The 19029-nt window shown below is 42.1% G+C and overlaps 1 protein-coding gene across 9 annotated transcripts in view; it reads left to right on the plus strand.

Moving 5' to 3' along the window:
• The window catches only part of lingo1a (leucine rich repeat and Ig domain containing 1a), a 163661-nt gene that overhangs the window by 114435 nt on the left and 30197 nt on the right, over positions 1–19029 (plus strand). For all 9 annotated transcript variants that reach the window (XM_088378019.1, XM_088378021.1, XM_088378026.1 and 6 more), the window contains one exon: positions 17776–17930. The gene's annotated coding sequence lies outside the window, so the exon portion shown is untranslated. The remainder of the gene's footprint in view (positions 1–17775; positions 17931–19029) is intronic.

A 19029-nucleotide genomic window follows, 5' to 3' on the forward strand; every position in this document is an offset into this window, starting at 1 on the left:
GACGAGCTAACAACTCATTTTCTGCACAATTTTTTCTCCAGGCCGTGGCAGCAAATATCGGTGGTTACCTTCATGATTGAGCGCGATGCATGAAATGAACTTGGCAATTTTGTCACGGCGAATCACACTTAATGATGTCCGAACGGGGGGCACTCGCGCATTAATGCTCAACACACGTTTCTCTCGTCTGTCTCTCTGTCTATCTGTCTGTCTATTCATCTATATCCATCCATTTCTATCCATCCACAACAATCGATTACATCTGATAATGAGAGGGGCTGAGAACAGCGCCCAGAGGAACGCCTTTCCCTATTTGAACAATCTTACTCCATTTCATAACTATCAAGAGGCCCACGCTGTAAACACATTTACCACCCTATGACTCATGTTCAATTAAACTTTTTCCATTTTAAAGTCGCAAACTGAATCATGAATATTCCAAGTGGCTGTGATATGATATAAATTTGCCCCGTCTTTAACACAGATAAGAGATGAAGTGCGGTGCCATCATTTGCATGCGCTAATAAGATCCACATTAAAAAAAAGAACTGATTTTTGTTTTTTTGTTTCCCGGCTCCCTCATCGTGTTCTCCTCTGATTGCACGGACCTCGTTTGCATTCGCTTGTCATGCGCTCGCCGCTCTTATTCCGAAAACACGCACGAATATTTGTACAAATTTTCGTGGAACCGCTGTGAGTCACATCGAATTGCTGCTTGACATTTTCTTTGTGTTTTCTTATTTGCCGTATTGCGCAAGTCGGAACAAACTGTGTTTATTCTTTACTATTATCATTGGCATTGTAACTATGATACGTAATATAATATTACGACATACAGGCCTATTTAATTTAAATTTAAGTATGGCTTGAGGAGCAATTATTTTACATAACTTACGTTCTGGCAGACTGTTTGTAAAATAATTGTTTATGAGAGGGGGGGCCGGAATCAAGATTCACAACGTTTCATGGTGTTGATGTATCTTTGTGCCACGTGGCCTTGCATGCTTGGTAGCTTGACATCACTTTTAAATATTTGACACCAGCCCTCGTCCTCTTCTCAGCTGGAGATCAATCCGAACTAATACATATTTAGTGGAGACCTTTCTCCGAGCTCCCCCCCTCCCCTGTGAGTGTTTGACACACTGTAACATCCTGGAACGCTTGCTCCTGACAAAATCATCTGGGAATTTCTCTGAAAGCCGTATCACTCGATCACAGCATGCTTAGATACGTGCAAAATGTTGATTGCAGAATCAATGCTCGTAGATCTAGGTTTTGAAAAAAAGAATTTGACCAATGGAAATTGTATTTAATTATGCATGCTCTGTTTGAAGAGAAAATTGAACACAATTATTGAAGTTACCCTCAGTACAGTCGGTCCAGACGTCCAGACTCTTCAAACGGAATAAATCAGAATCCAACCTCTAATTTTAAGGAGAAAAAAAGTTCAAAATATATAGAAGAAAATATATATTAAGGAAAAAATATATATTTATTTATTTATGAAAAATTGGAGGTCACCGAGGTGCATTTGTCAATCGGCAGCCATCTTTTTTTCCGTCCCGCTTGCATGAAACCGCTGCTCGGCGGCCGTGCGATGTTATCTTTTAAATAGGCAATGCGCAATTTCCTCCATAGAACTAACAGGATGTTTCCGTGCTTGTCCCATCTAATTAAATGCGACATTAAGCGTAGTTGCCGCTTATTAAAATGCGAATGACAAATGAAGGAACATCGGCGTGGCTCGTTTGCCGCTTGCTGACATTTGGAAACGATCCGCTCCGAAATACGGCTCGGCGGGCTGTCGGGTGGCTTTAGCTCGTTGCCGCCGTGACGTTGCCTTCAAACCACCTCGGATGTGCGACTGACCTTCAAAGTGGAAGCGTTTAGAGAGTCGCAAAGCGATAATGTCAAGAGCGTCGGCTGTTTTTAGACGAAGAACAAAACCGAGAACGGTTTCATCCGGCGCCCGTGTGATCTCGGCGCTCCCTCGATGTCGGTGGCTCCTCTGCATCGTTTGATCCGCAAAAACAGTTTACGGCACCGATTTACCTGCTGTCCCACTTTTGCTGGAGTTGTTCAAAAGCTGCTGCTGCTGCTTTTTTGTTGTTTTTAATTGATGGCGGCACGTCTGCATGACTAAAACAACGTTTGCCATGCTGGCCGGCGTCTCATTTTCGGGTTTAAAAATAGTCAATGAAGTTTAAATCTTGGAATTGACACGCTCGCCTTATTAATTCTCCGCACGGATTTGACGGTTTGGAGTCAGGAATATTCATCGGTCCCTTTTACGATTCAAGCAAAACAGAATTAGAATTTTTTTTGATGGGCGATCAAAGCTGTTAAATTAGAAAATCCTGCCACTGGTTGCTCTTGACAACAATAAAATGAAAAAAAATAAAGAAAATTTAACAACTTTAAAAAAAATAATAAAAAATATATAATTATAAATATATAAATATATAAATTAAATACATTTAAAAAAAATGATATTTGTGACTTCTATTTTTGCATTGCCGCTATGTCCCCAATTTTTCCTGTTGAGACTGATCCCCGATCCGCAGTTGAGTAAACAAAAGTTCCCAGGACATTACTTCCCGTAATCCGCTTTGTGGTCCCTTGATACGTTTGGATATAAATATCATCACAGGATAGAACCAAGCTAAATGACGGAAGGCGGGAAAGCAGCGCTTTCATCACGAGTCGTTTTCTTTTTTTTTTTTAACCACCATTCCCCTCGCACACATCTTCTCTACTCTCACTGACAGTGGGTTTTCATCTCACTTATTTATTCATGCGCTCCGACCACGCCGGGCTCGCCGCGACCGAGGCTAACTTTCGTAGCGCTAATCACTCGGCTTAATCCTTCTCCGTACCGACCCGACGTGTTGATTCGGCGTCTCCGGTGACTCGTGGCTCGAGTATCTGCCCTCAACACGTGCTCGCAGGTGAGCTTTCGTGGCCGCCTCGTTAAATCCTCACCGGGTTTGCGGGAGGGGAGATCTCATTGGAATGCCGGGCCGCTCTGCGAGCTTTGTTTATAGTGAAATCCATCCCGCAGGCGTTGGCTACTTTGCTGAGGGCCACGTCAATGCGCGGCCAAAAACGTTGGATTCGTCTCTTTAATTGATTCTATTCCACACTATTGTCTCGCACGAAGCTAATTAGTCACGCCTCGTTCGCAAAAGTCACCGGGGCTAATTACGTGCAGGTAGAGGTCGTGATGTAAATTGGGTGGCGTGAGTGGTGGTCGCCGGGAAGGTCGCCGCTCGTGTCCTTCGCTTGCCGCGCGATCAGAGGTGAAGGATGTTGAATTATGTCGAGCACGATGCTGCACGCTCACAGTTGACACCTTCCATGTCTCATAAAGGTCAACGTGCGCTGGTGTGCGGCTGGCGCATGCCGGGAAGCTGCGACGGCTATACCTTGAATAGTTTCTGTAAAATGAGTCTGGTCATCGTCACAATTATTTGGTAACTTGTCTGACAGGATTTTTCCACTTAAGTACAAAAGCTTGAGCAGTGTGGTAGGAGTATCGGTACTCCCTCTAGTGGTAGGTGAAAGAATAACTCAATTAGATCTTCAATCTGTTGATACAATGGCCTCATATGATTTACTGTATTTTTTTACTCCAATTCAGTTGTATTTGAAACACGCAATGAAATGGTCAATCTGTTGATACAATGGCGTCATATAATTTATTTTATTATTTTGTTAATCCAGTTCAGTTTAAGTTATTTCAACTGAATCAGTAAGTAAAGATTTTATTCCCTGGCTTTTAAGTTGAGTGTTAATGTTCATACTGTTTTGAGTTCCAAGCATGCTTATGGAACGAGTTAAACTCATATCTCTAGGCACCACTGCGTTTGGTATAAAACCTCAGCAAACCACGTTTCATAATTCAAAGCAAACACTTTGGTTGCATCCCAGCTTCTCATTGTAGAAGTGATGATTACAGCGCCAGGGCCTTTTGAATGCGGCACCTTACAATGAAAAAGTGCTTCTCTTTTTCCCGTTTTAATTAAAGACAAAACGCGGGCGCATGCAGGGAAGGCTGCAAAACCAAACAAGAGCTCGACTCAATGATCAAGAAGACTGGCCAGTGACTGTTTATTTAAATATACAAATTTGAGGACTGTTGCATTATATGTTATTGACTATCGCTGCTGTTTTCCTTCACTGGCAGGCAGGAAAAAAAATAAACATATTTACAAGTTGTGTTACTCAATTAAAAAAAAAAACTAATTTGTTGGTTGCTTTTGGTTTAACACAATAAGCAAGTAATTTCAAGCAATGTGCCGCGGGGAAATTATGCAATTTTAATTAATTGGGCTGAAAATGAGAATTTATTCACTACAAATCCTGTATCTTTGTTCATCTATCCATGCCAATGACAGACAATAATAACCGGAGCAATTACATTTCTTTCCACTAGGTGGTGATTTATAAAAAAGTCTCCCCCTTTAAAAGTCTATCTTTGGCCACCCCATGCGAGTATGATTTTTAATTTTTTTGGGGGGGTCTGTTTGTGCCCTGCAATTGAGCATATCTGGCCTAAAGTCACCCACAACACAAAATAGTTGCATGGAAGTACAATTTGGTCGACTAATAGAAACATGTCATGTTAACTGCTGTAATTATAGTTCCTCAAGCCTCGCATGGAACAACAAGCTATTGGCATCGGAGACTTTGTTTGCTCCATTGATGTGATTATCGTAACGAGGTTTTCCCACAAGCAAGTCGAATCTCCCTAATCACGCAAGCATTTCTATTAAAGGGCCAGCTTATTTTCTAAAAAAAGCACACCGGTATATAGAATCGGTCTTCAATCGAGAGCGGCCGCGGCGGCGGTAATTACAGCGTCGACGCAAGTGTGTCAAACGTGTAATTAGAAATTAGCGTGCTTGGGAAATAATCGGAAAATACAGTCGCTCTCTGTCCTGCGGCGAGAACGTCGACTCATTATCAAAGCTGACAATAATGTCAACTGGCACGCGAGCCGACGAGATTGCTTTTACGGTGAGTGCGGGAGATCCGGCCCACGGATCCCGACGTGCTTTCGTAAGTACCGCTGGGCGAGACGTCCTGCAGCATTTTCATTAGTGCGAGCTGAAACTTAAGCGCCGCTAGCCACGGCCCTGGTTGCGCTGACTGGTTGCCATGGAAACAGGTGAAGAAGAGGAAGAAGTAGTGAAGGCGGCGGCTGAGTCCTGATGAGGAGAGATTGTGTGTCTGTTCCTTTTTTCATTAAATAAAAGGAAATGAACAATTTAGGCACAAGTCACATAAAGGTCAAGCGAAGAACAGATTGTTCCGATTCCACTTAAATCTGCTCACAATCATTCCAAACATGCTCCGTAATTGTTTTAAATTGCCTCGATATGGTGAAGGGCTTTTTCCTTCTAAATCATAAGCGTCAAACTCGAGGCTTGGGGACCAGGTGTGGCCCGCCACATCAGTTTAGGTGGCCCGCAAATTATGTTCAACTTTGTTTCTTGCTAAAACAGCAAAACATTTGATCCGTTTAAATAAATATCATGATCTTGATAATTTTTACTGGCTTCTAGTTTCAAAACTAGTTGTGCTTAAGTCATGTAAAGTGATTTTTATCTGGATGGCATTTTTAGCAAATAGTTGTAGTTGTACGCAATAAAAAATAATGAAAATAAAAATTTAAAATAAGTGAATTTGTGAAGAGTGCATAAGCGGGGGATTTATGTATTTGTCGGGATCATCTTACTGCTTAAATTATAATCGAGTGACACTTCTGATGTCGACGAAAACATTTTCGAAAAATAGCGTCTTGTCTCTCAGCATTCACACGGTAATAAAATAACTCCTAATAATAAATTAAAATAAAATTCGCCACCAAAGTTCCGCATTCCACGCTTCATAAATCTTTATGCAAATGATAAAATAAATGCCACACAACTTCATCATTGGTCTTTTCAAACTTGCAAGCGGCGCTTATAGCATCTTATGGCGATGCGGCGTTCTCACTGTGTGCTAGCCCTGCTCCCCGCGTAACTCCAACTCGGCCTTGTTGAAAATTAAAGATCAGCAGCAGCGATCTGGAATCAATATGCCGCGTGTAAATACCGCCGCTGCGGGCCGTGACATCGCTTATGCGCGTCCATGTGAAGTAACCGCCCGCAGCCGTAAACTTGACTTGATGTCACGGAGCCCAAGGTCGAGGTGTCGGTTTGACGAAATTGAGCCCGCCGTGAATTGCGATTGTGAAATCGATGGCACGCGACGACGGAGGCCAGAATGAAGACGTCCTTTGGCTTCATAGCGCTCAGGCGCAGCTTTCGGAAAAGAAGTTGGAAAATTTTATTTAATTCCTCTAAAAATGACAAGAGCAGCCATTGTGGCTGTTTTGTTCTCACTTTCAAGACTTGGTGGATGAATTGATGCCATCAAGGGACTTCAAGCATGAAGCTCGTAACTTGATTCAAAGACTTCCTGACAGTTTTTTTACGATTCGTATTAATCCAGTTTTGGCAGCGGCCTGATAAACTGCAGCTTCTATCTTCCCGCGTGTCATAAAACCATTTTTTTTTAATGACCGCGAGCTTAACTAGAAGTTACAAAATAAAAGTTGATCATTTCCTTTTCTTTTCGGAGAAATAATGGCAATGGAAATTGCTTTTAGGGTCTTATCTGTTACCAGAGTGGTTATTTGATAAGTGATGATGCGTGTGGTGACGCGAGCGTCTTCGTGCTTTTTTTGCCCTTTATATTTTGAAATAATTGTCAGACAAAAGCCACAGATCCAACTTGAGAGACAACTTGAAAACTGGATGGGTTCATTATGAAAGCTTAGCAATGAAATTTCATTGATTTAAACAGCAAATAAATTCGATTATTTTTGTTTGGCACTTTGTGTTTGTGTTCTTCACTGGCCGGAAATGCATTTTGGGTCTCCAAAAAAAAAAAAAAAGCACAATTTTCTGTTTTGTGCTCAAGTGTAGGTGTTCTGGCAGTACAGTTGTACTGGGACAGTCCAAAAACGCAATTGCATCATTGCCGGTCACTGCCACCACGTTATTCCCTTTTTTTTTTTTTTACCTCCTACACAGACTCAGTGAAGCATTCTATCCTAGATTTTTTTTTTGTGTGTGTGCGGTGTCCTGTTATCAGTTAAAGTGAAGTCGCCTAGCTTCTTGAAACAAAAGCATCTTATTGGCTCTCATTTCAGCAATCGATACGCTAGATCATAATACACAGTTGAAGAGGTAAGAAATGCGGACTAAATGGAGCAGTCCTAAAAATAGATCAGGTCTTTGAAAAGTGTTATTTTGTGACCATTGGAACCTTTAAATCTGATCCAATAGCCATAATGTGGAGTCCCTCAAGGGTCATTCCTTGGACCCCTTTTGATCAGCATGTCAGGAACTCGATGTTGGCTATTATTGAGAGCTATTTTGGTCTCATTAGCAACGTTGAGCAATATTAGGAGATTGTGACATAGCAAGAGAGTTACAGTGAACGTCACCACGACTAAATAAATCTCACTCGCCAGCATCATTTTGTCCCAGCCTGGACATTTATCCGGTCCTTGGCATTATTTCCGCTCAATGGTGACAATATTTCCGTTGCTCCACTGCTAGCCCTACTTGAAAAATGAAAGAAAAAAGACGGTGCCTGATAAGTGACGCCTTCCTGAAAAAATTCCATTGTTACTGCCGGTGGCATTGTTGGAATGGTAACAACGGAAGCTGGAGGGTACTTGTTAGCAAATCTTCGTAGGTGGAACTCGTCTCTCCATAGCTGATGTTGTTTGGCAACTTTTTTAGACAGCTAATTAGCGCTGACCGACAAGCCAGAGCCTCTGCAGGTTTCAGTTTTGGAATTTTCCATTTCTGCCAGAAATAAGTCCATCTTGTGCATAATGCAATCTTATTCCAAATTTCATGCAGCATAACAGCAAAATTCTGCTACACCGTGTTTGCTTTGAATGTCCGGCGCCGCTAATTAGGCCAAGCCCACAAACCTTAAAGCGAGAAACTTATTCATTTACTGTTACGTTCTCACTAAAATCGTCCCCCCCCCCCCCCCCCCCACACCCTTGGCCAGTTGTGAGTCAGTGCCTCTTGGAACGATACAAATGTTCTATGCAGCTCTGGCGCTGCTCCTCTCCTATTTCAGGTTTCTGTTTTAAGTCCAAAAACAATGAGCTCTGCCTGGTTTTGTGCTACACTCAGGTATTTCAGTTTTTGACACAAGCTGAAGGGAAAAGAAAAGAATTTCAGCTGAGGGCAGCGAGTTCAACCAACGTTGTCTTGTCTGTTTGCAAGTTCAGGGCAGCTGGCTGGAAAGCAAATGGTATATTCTGTTTATATTCTAAATTTAAATGTATTACTTAAATGAAATTTAAGACATATTTGTGAATACTTTCAGTGTGGAAAAAAAAACATCATCCAATCTCATGGAGGCTGCCGATACCAACCACCGATACTTGGCCCTCCTCGGCAGTAGTTGGCGCTATTCTCTGGCAGTTTGATCAATTTGCTAATTATCGTTTGCATCAGTAAGAAAGAACTTTTTTCTTTTGGTCACAGTGTTAAATATTTTAGATACTCGGTATTTATCGTGAGGGTGAATACGTGCACTGTTATCTAAACATAGTGCTGTGGTACATCCCTTCAAAAGGCTTTCCAATTAAAAAAGAACAAAAACCAAAATATCTGACAGGGTGGTAGACTTAAGCATTTAATAATGCAAACTACCGCTCCTTAATAAAAGTCCTCCACTCACTCCATAAAAATGATACTCTTAAAAATACATGATGCAGGGAGGTGTAGTGGAAGCTAATTGCAAGCCAAAAAAAAGTCAGTGTTTCCCAAATGACTGCATATAAGCTTTCCGAATTACTCGAATGAAATAAATACCAGCGGCAAATAGTCCTCCACTGACCCCTTTTAGCAGAATTCCTCTTACTGATTTGCATTCGTGTTTGTTGTCAGGCAAACTTTAGGTGACCTTCTGCTGTGAAACTTCCTCTAATTCAAATATGCGACTGCGCTAAGATCCTATTCTTGTTTACAGCCTCAGCCTCGGGGAATAGTCGCGGGAATAACGAGGGTTGCCCGCGTCCGAATTTACATCTTTGAGTAATTTTCTTGAAACATATTGTCCTATGCGTGATTCCTCTGGGTGAACTACCACGCAAACAATCTTGTGGGCTTCATTTGCAAGCGGGCCCATCACTCCTACCTCGTAATTATGCCAGTCGAGCCATCCCGCGGTTCCTCGGGTCCGCGTGGACGTGACGTTTTGTGACGCCGGCGTGCGAGCCAATCGGCTGGCAGCTGCCACAGCATCCAGGGTAATTATTTACAGGAAACCTTGTCGCCCCTGCTATAAATAGTATCCCTTGTTCCCTCCCTAGCAGAGATCCCTCAAGCTTTGAGATTGTAAAGTAGCGAGGATAGAGGAGACGAGAAGCTCCTCATTTTAACTGGAGGAGGCAGGTCTGACATTAGCGAGCATCCGGCCAGGGACTTCATTACTACTCAGTCGGCTTCCGTTCTTCCACTGACTTGTTCTGGTAGCGGCCCAGGTCAAAATCGAGATTAAGTTCCTTTGGTGTCTTCGCGGAATCGCTCGGTCATCATGAAAACGTGAAAGTCGGAGGTCTCGTTATGAGTGCTCAGCAAGAAAGTTTTAATGGCTAGCTTGATGTCGTATTTAGCCGCCAACTTTTTAACTGCGGAGCTATAAAAATGGTATATCCGTTTGTAAATGAAATATAATTTCGGTCTATTTAGCAAAAAAGACATTTTGTTGTCCCCAAGGACAGACTTTGAGGTTATAACGCAGGCAAGTTATGTTGGCACTTTTGCAACTTATTGATTTGACTTTATTAGCTCTCGGTTAGCATCGTTAGCACTCTGTGTTGGTCATTTACTTTATCACAGTGGCTTGCAAATAAATTTCACCTCACAACCCTAAAAAGTCTCTTTATAACACGTCCTTACACTCGCACTTTGATTGTTTTTGTACTATAAGAAATACAAGCCATGTACAAACTTAATAGCAAGTTCTTGGTTTTATCATGCTAGGATTAGCATTTTGCTATAAGGGGAAAAATTGAAACATTGTGACAAGAATTGTTTTTGGGAAATTCCAAGGCAGAATGCTGGCTCTACATTCTTGTTGATTCAATCTTAGTTTGACAAACACTAAACACGAGTAGCGAAAAACCAAACACCTGATTTATGAAGCAATACTCCAACCCAAATAAATAGGACAAAAATCCATCTCTGGCACTTGGATGCGAATCGATTGAAGCGTTTGTGTGTAATTTGATTTGAGACTAGTGCATCACATTTTTTGACACCTCGCCGGTCACCTTGATGCCTGCCTTAGCTAGCTAGCGCTAAAGTAATACAGCACTTCAAAGACGCTAAGAAGGGATCGTATCAAATAAGCAAACCTTTCTTTTAAATCATCTTTGTTTCAGGGCTGTTCCCAAACACCCCGGAGGATTTTTTTTTAAAGTCCATCAGTGTTTAGAGAGGAAGATTAAATAACACAGCCATTTGATGATAGCATTGATTGACTTTGGCTTTGAACAACTAAGCTGTTAATTTGCTGACTGATTTATCTTATCACAATGATCACAACAGTGAGTTTTTTATATTGTAATATTTTTGCCATACACCTGAGTTACTTTTTGGATTATTCTGATCAATTCTGAAATGCTAAAGGCCTTTAACATGACAATAGCAAAATGCAAATTACAAATATGATACTGATTGCGTAAGCAAATGTAGGAATGATTCTAATATTCTGAGATATAAATTTACATGTATGAGTGCAACTTTATCTCACAGCTTTTTCCTGACAGCTTGCGAACGTGTAAGGTGCCGACACCTCCACGAGCTTTGTAAGGACTCGAGAGAACTTTTTGCGTCTCTCACCGAATGTGCTTTCAAACCGGGGATCCGCGAGCCTAATTCAACTGTCGGCAGTTTTCGTGATGATGTGAGAACACGCGGAGACATTTTTTATTTTTTTTTAACACATACAACAGGAGAGATAACGTCGGCACAAAAGCGGGATAATCGAATTTTCAGATGGGTGCGCTGATCTCTGGCGCCCGCCGTGGGCAGGCTGTGCGAAACTGGCAAGACGAGCGTTTCTGTCTTCGTGCGTTTGATTTTTTTTTTTTTTTTTGTGGGTATCATCATTCTGTAGCGACATGTGACATCGATAGCCACCATGTACTCTCATAGGGAGGATTGTCTAGCCATTTTATCAATTATTGAATTTTTTTTATTTTATTCATTATGATTAAACACTGTACAAATATTGATTTGTGAGATTTGTGAGATTTTCATTTTGTTTCAGGCCTCTCTCGCTCGCTCTTTTTCTCCCTCACATTTTCTTGTGTTCACTGTACCTTTTTTATACACTTGCGATGCCTCGGGGTCAACAAGCCTCTAGATAAACACTTTTTTTTTTCACATGACAGCTTTGATTCCTTCCGGATGCCGCTTTGAGATTCAAGCCCCTTCACTTTAGTTAATCAGCATTCAGCCCAAGCTCTTGTTTTGTCTCACGTCCTTCTAAAGAGGATGGAGAAAAAAACCAAGAGTTGATTCCGACGGGTTGCCCAAAATAAGATATACCTGAATTGCCTTTATCCCCTTTTTGTTGGGCCGCTTTGGGACGGAAAGCGCATCCCTGCTTGTTTACATCAGAAAGCAGTCTGGTGTAAGGCTGGAAAAGTCTTTCAGATGTCACCCAATGGCATCGGCCGCCTTTCTTTGATACGTCAATCAGACTGACAAACGGCGCTTATCTCCCTAAGAGAGAGAGATGAATCGACCGTTTCATTGGGCTCGATCCATACGGGCCAAACCCCGAGAGTCCCTTCAGGACTTTATCAGATGCGCCGTCGCCCGATAAGACCCTGCTGAGATCGGCGGACGGGAATCTCGGGAGGGGTTCTCCTGCATGGATTTCATCTGAAATATGATCAGATTACTATTTATTATTTATGTCAAGCTTCGCACTTTCTGATTGGTTCATCTGAAACTGATAGCCAATCAGGTTATTGATCAACATGCGGGTCATCATCAAGGACGAGCCATTCACTGGATAGAAAACAAAATTGATAAACTTGTTTCTTTTCTTAGGAAGGCATAAAATGTTGGAGGAAGAAGGTCAAAGTTGAGATTATGACAAGAGATGTTTCGGTCGAGACTTTTTTGTCTTCTGAGCTTTTCTTGTTTTTTTTGCATCTTTAGCCTTAGCTAAACTCAACCCAATTTTACATAAATAAAATGCTATTTATTTATTTGTTTGTTTATTTATTTATTTATTTAACTGCAAGACCCCCCCCCCCTTTTTTTTTTTTTTTAATCCAATGGTTTCTTCTGCCATCCTTTTACTGCAAGCTTTATCCTCAGCATATTGACAAAAATCCGTCAGCATTTTCGAGCCCGGTGTCAGCCTGGTGTCGTCTTTCCGTCTCACTCGTGAGCCCCATCCAGTCAAGAGGCGGCCATCTCTTGACATGACGCATTTATTTCAAACTCAAACCTTCATCTGCACCACTCAATGTACTTTTTTATGCAAATGAAATGAGACTCAATTGACAGCTTTTAGCCACTTAGCCTCTTTAGCATCGTTTACTGCTTTTTTTAATCCGTAATTGTCAAACGAAATGCCTCTGACTTCAAATGTTTGAATATTGTTCCGTGTCGTATGTAAAACGCTTGCAAATTTTTCACAGGGGATCACTTGAAGAATGCAAATAAATGCCGCCAGTCGGCGTCACCATCAAATCATCTCCAAAGACACCGTGAGGGTTTTATGTCCTCCTGAATTATTCCTTTTGTTTACATGTGGGCGATGAAGCCTGATTGTTTTTACTTGCTTACTCACCATAATGGACTGGCTGGGAAATTGAAAAAAACAATGGGGGGGGACTTGAAGCCAAGAGACACATGATATATTGGCGATAGCAGGGCTAGCTGCTGAGTCAGCAGAAAGCGATGTTATGTTCCCGACCCTTTGTGATAAGGACGCTTGAAGGAAAAGCTCGCCAAAGATCCGTCACAGAAACATCTGTCCGGCACTCGAGTCTTGACAAAATCACCTGATTTGATGCGGGAGCCCGTTTGGAGCTTCCATGCTGCGACTTCATTCTTAGTCCTTTCAAATTCAAATCAATGACGCAAATCAAAATACTGCATTCAAGATTACGAGTGCTCTTATAATGAAGGTTCTTAGACGCCGGTGCACGGAACAATACTGATGCTGCCGCAAGGCCGCGATGCATGAGAATTTCAATATTGACTCCTCAGTGGCGATGTGGACAACTTTTTTAGTGTTTGAATGCGCCTCGTTTGGCTTTAGAGACACATTAGCACATTTTTCGACTGACTGTTCCCAAAAGTGTTTAAAAAAGGGTGACGTGCTCTAGTCCAAATATATTCATATATATATATATGTATATGTATGGCTCCCCCAAGCATATTTCGGGGGGTACAGTGCCAAGTCGTGTTGTGTTTTTCACAATAATAACTCGATGTGTCTCAAGATTTCAGACATATTTGTTATTGATAGCTTGAAAATGATTGGGCCAAAAAATCAGTAATTAACATCTGATCTTGCTAACCTCCCAAAATCAAAGTCAAATCATTAACTCTAACGTTGCCCGAGCCCTTTTTCCACTGATTAATTGATTAATGGCTTATCATTTAATTAAACCGTACTTGACCTGCTTGGCTCCCTTGGCACTCACTTTTTATCTGGGTCCAGTTGCTGCCCACCCTAATTAAGGGGGGGGGGTGACATGACAGCCGCCGAGTGGTATCTCTTTCCTCTCTTCTCTCGCCTCGAATGTGACCATCACCCAAACTTTGCTAGGTCGGCCTAATTACCTTGATTATGTTGTACTTTCAAACAAACTCACGAAAAGGCTACGAAGGGTGGCAGGAGTCGCGAACCATGAAAGGCTGCGGCGGCTCGTAATTACTTTGGCGTGTCATGAATTGTCTGGAGGGCAAGGTTGATTTGTGTTTGCCTTTATTGTGCGCTGACATAAACCTCAAATTCGCATTAACGTTCACATACTGCACTTTTCACAAGCGTAATGGACGTATATTTTATTTCACGAGCGTAATAATGTTTTTATTAATTTTATTTTTTAGTTTTTTAATGTATTTGATTTATTTTTTAATTTTATTTTAAATTATTTTATGTTATTTTTTTATCTTTCAATGTATATTTGATTTCACGAGCGTCATAAAATGTTGATTTATTTTTTTCTCCCGGTTGTCATTTATCGAAAGAGCCCATCAGTGATCGTCGCCGTTTCCCCGGGAGACAAGCGGCTTAATTACAACGAACGCCCGTGACTGTAAATCATCCCGTGCCGCCTACTTCACATCGTAAACAGCGTAGTAAATAGCCATCGTCGGAAATGACTTTGCGTTTTCCTACTCTTTTGCCTGATAATTAAAAATTCTGTTTAGTGCTTAAGCAAGGTTTACCATTCCAATTATACCTCCTCTCCCCTCCCTCTCCTGAAAAAAAAAAAAACCTTGCCTGCGAGGCTGTGAGCACAGTAGCAGGCAAGCAGGTCAATGAAGAGTCCCCGGAGTGCAGTGGAGGTTAAGTACCTTGCTAGGAGGCATCTTGAAGATGTTAATTGTTGAGAGACAAGAGCAAAGAAAGCTCTTTGCCACCTCCGAGCAGAAGCGTCACAGCAATTCAAAGACGGGGAGGAAAAAAACCTGGCATCAGATTGTCAAACGAGACATTTGAAATTCGCAAAAATCTTTCTAAAACCACATTTCTTTGGGGCGGGGGGGGGCAAATCTCTTGTTTGAAGCCTTGCGGGTTGGGATTACTGAGGCGAGATAAGGGGGGAATATTGGTGTAATGAAGAAAGCACTGACAGAAAGTATCGCCTTCAATGGAGATAAGAAAAAGCTTCACACGTCTTTTTTTGCCGACTTAAATACTTTGGCAGAAAAAAAAATGCATATATAATCAGATAAATGCACAGGTAGCTTCTCCATGAAACCTTTTCATGCCCAGTAGGTCGATTAAAAGAAAAAAAAAAAAGCAAACCACTCGAGTTTGCTAGCTGGAGCCGTTCCGAGGTTTGCTCGTCCACCGGATCCACTTGAACCCACGGCGCTGTCACCGACGCTCCCCGCGATGCCTGCATTCCCCTCGAGCGTGGCGGGGGCAGTACCACCTCCGCCCGGGTGACACGTTGGCCTATCAGGTGGCTCCGGGTGAGGGCTAATCCTGTTGCAAATAGAAATGTTTGCCGCCTAGGGTCGGAGCACGGAGGATCGGGGGGGATGCCAGAGCGATGCCACCGGCCCCAAGGAGTCAGTCATCCATGTGCACACGGAGAGATAGCCTAATCTTGTCACAGACACTGCGAGGAGGTGGCAGAGGGTGGGGGTGGGGTCCAAGTCTCAAGCTCTCGCTTGCAAAAACTTGAGCTTACGGAGGTGATATGGAAAGCTCATGATAGAAACTGAGAGGTTTTTTTTCTTCTTGGAGAGCTTTGATGCCGTTGAGCCCCAATTTGCTTAGGCGTGCATTTCTTACGCGTTATCGTATGGCACTCCCGTCAAGAAGTCAGTTGGATCGTTTTTTTCGGATTGTTTTTTTTCCCCCCAAATATGTCAATTTCCGGATTTCCTTGCTGTGTCTCACGTAGAAGCCGTTGAAGCTTGCCAAATTTTAGGTTGGCATAACAGAATCAATGTCAACATTGCCGTTTTTTTTTTTTTTTTTTCAAAATTTGTTTTTGTGACTGAAAAAACAAAAATGATTCACTAGAAGTTAATGTGGTGGACTCATTTCAAGCAAATAGCAAATGTGCTTAAGCTGCCATCTTTAAAATGTCAGTTTAGCATTCTCTTCATTGTTTAGTCGCCAGTCCCACCACTTTTCTATTCGAAGCACCAGCAAGAGCGGAAATTCTCCGCAGTGTGACAAAGCGGCGGGAATAATTTTTGCATGGCCAAGCTGACGTCTTTCAAGTGGCGAGCGAGACAAACGTGCTGAGTTTCCCCCCCATCAGCCGCTCCGCTCCGCTCGCTTCTTAAAATACTCGGCTGACGAGGAGCCGACTTTTGGGTTTCATCGGAGCGGCAACAATGTATTTGCAAATTCAGCATCGGTGGGCCTGACACATCTTCCTTCCTCTGGTGCTTAATCACGTCCTTGCTCGATTACGTGCCCACCTTGTCGCGCTAACAAGGAAAGTCGTTGCCTTTAAACTAAAGCCTTCCTCTTTCAAGCATATGTATTTTATTTAGGTATATTGAAATGAATTAGGATATTATGTCACAAGATAAAAAATAAAAGAAATAATAAAAAACAGAATAATTATAAAATAATTTGTATTTTATTTAGGTATTATGTCACAAGACAAAAAAACAAAACAAAAAAAACATGAAATTTATATAATTATAAAATAATGTGTATTTTTTAGGTAATATTATGTCACAAGATAATTTAATTGTACAAAATGTAAAACAAATAAAACAAAACAAGCATTTCCATCAGTTCCCATCACCACAATATACTTACTTGAATGCAAGCACAATTAAGTCTTGCCAGTTGCAAGACGGGTATGTGCGTATTTGCAGCCGGGGCATTTTGGAATGTGACATTTGCAGAAGCTAGCAAAGCGGCGCAGCCAGATATCACACTCGCAAAGTAATTGTTGTGCCACTAATGAGCCGGCTGAAGGCTCCAACATCTTGCCGAGGAAGAACAAGGTGTCTCTATTAGTGCAGACAAATGACTCAAGCGCAGATGTTAGTAAGCAAGCCCGGCGAAGCAAAAGTTCATCGCTTCACATTTAACTGCGTTAGCATTTACTAAATGTGAGCTTTTCATATCACGCTGGCTCCGTCTCGTCGTTAATGTACAAATCTATCCGAGCGGGCCTCTTTCACGTCAAATCTTCCCGCGACCAATGAATAATTCATCGGTGGTAGTGTCCAACCCTCCCCGCTGCGAACGACATCTTTTTTTTTTTTTTACATCGCCAAAGCAGGATCGTCTCGCACCCGCAGAGAGAGAAATGGAGCATGTGCTTATTACTGGCGACAAGTGGAGAGCCAAGGCGGCGTTTTTCAAAGAGTACGCGATGACAACGCTTGCAAATAAACATGTTGAGATGCTGTTTGGTGGCTCGTGGTGAGAAAATTGGATGGCGTTGCTTATGGATGTGTATGTTTGCCGTCACAGCACCGTCATCGTGATGGCACAAGACGCATCCGGTAGGCGAGAGGTGAACACAAAGCATTTGGCCAATTAGAGGCGTCAAATAAGTGATTAACCAACACAATCGATTAAAAAAAAGAAAAAAAATTCATCGCCGATTAATTTTATTTATTTTTTTAAATCACTAACCCTAACCACAAAAAATGGTTTTAGGAAAACTAGCTACTTTTTAATGTAAAATAATCGAACAGAATAATCGACATCGATTCTCAATATTCAATAATGACAGCCGTACAGCCAATTAGTCCTAAAAACTTTCCCTCTTTTAATTCTAACCTGTACATCTCAGTTGAAACGACATATATTTTTTGGAGGGGAAGTAAAAATAAAACTGAACGTAGTTGCACAAGTGTGCACACCCTCATAACTGCTCATGTTTAAAATGAACCAGGACTGTGTTGACTTAGAATATCCACAAAGGAGTATTTCCCGCTGCCCCAGGTGTTTGACTTGACGGCATCATTTTCATGTAACAAATTGTATCTTCTGCAGGTCGCCGATTGGTGGGAGAGGCCATGAGACCGCGGGGAGGCAATGTGGGTTAAGGGGACCCCAGCACACATCATTGCCCGCCTCTCCTCTCGCTCCTCTGCACAGCCGTCAGCTGCAGCGCCACGTTAGAAGCAGCACGCTCACATTTCCTTCCTGTAAGTAACGCCGCACTGCTCGGGCACGACATTATGCTGCTGCCGCTGCCTATAGAGAGGCCATCTTGAATCCACTTTGACACTCTGACTGTTTTAGCCATATATCGTTTTTTTCATATCTGTTAAAGCCCTATTAAGTAAATTTCGTACTCGAAGTTCTCGGGTGCATTGTATTTGTGTCGCGGGGACTCAAATGGTCCCCGAACCTTATGTTGGACAGCCTTGACTGAGTTAGTCCCATACTTACTGTATTTATTTGATTGTCTGGCCGCAACATGTTTTTCATACAAATATTTACTGTAAATATGTTTAGCAATAGACGACAGTTGTTTCGGCATATAGGAAAAGAACGCTGTTGTAAAACGAGAACCTAAAGAATCCATAGCTGTTCTTCCGAGGTTTCTAATTGAAACCAAACTTACTTTGCCTCGTGATCATTGCAAAACACATCGAAGCATTTCGGGCCCCTATTTTGCATTTGTCAACTTGTCCGGCTGGCTGAGTGTCATCAATTTAGCACATGGCCCCCAAGCAAAGCTACTTGCTAATCTCTGAGCTCCTGATTCTCCCAAAAGTGATTTGACACTTTCTGACAACACACAGATACACTTATTTAGGAGCCTTTAAATCATTTTTTCACACTTGCTTGTACGCACACCATCTGTGCCGCACCATGGGATGACTTTAAATTCCACCATTTGGTTTTGTGAAAACGTCAAGCCACGTCATCTCGGTCGGTGACACCACAAAGCTTAAAGTGACACTAACATAAAAACATGTCTCGCCCATTATTTCACTTCCAAATTGTCGTAATGTGAATCCAGCCATCGTCACCTCAAAGCGGCTCATCATTGATATTCCGTTGGCTCGTTAAGCCCCGGGAAAGTATTTTCCTTGAGATTTAGTAGTCCTCATTACCCGACTTTGTTTGATTACACTGCGTCTGAATGGACTGCCTGATTTACTCACCTTAATTCAGCTGCAAACGACTTTGAGCGCAGTTTAGCTTTGACCCCCTAAAGGACACCCCAAAAAAAAAAAAATGGACCTATTAGGTTGGTGTTTGTGTCCAGTGGACTGGAACCGCCTCCCTATGGAG

This window comes from Syngnathus floridae, chromosome 6 (assembly GCF_059516105.1).
Source record: "Syngnathus floridae isolate MCC-2025c chromosome 6, RoL_Sflo_1.0, whole genome shotgun sequence".
In the NCBI taxonomy this organism is placed as follows: domain Eukaryota; kingdom Metazoa; phylum Chordata; class Actinopteri; order Syngnathiformes; family Syngnathidae; genus Syngnathus; species Syngnathus floridae.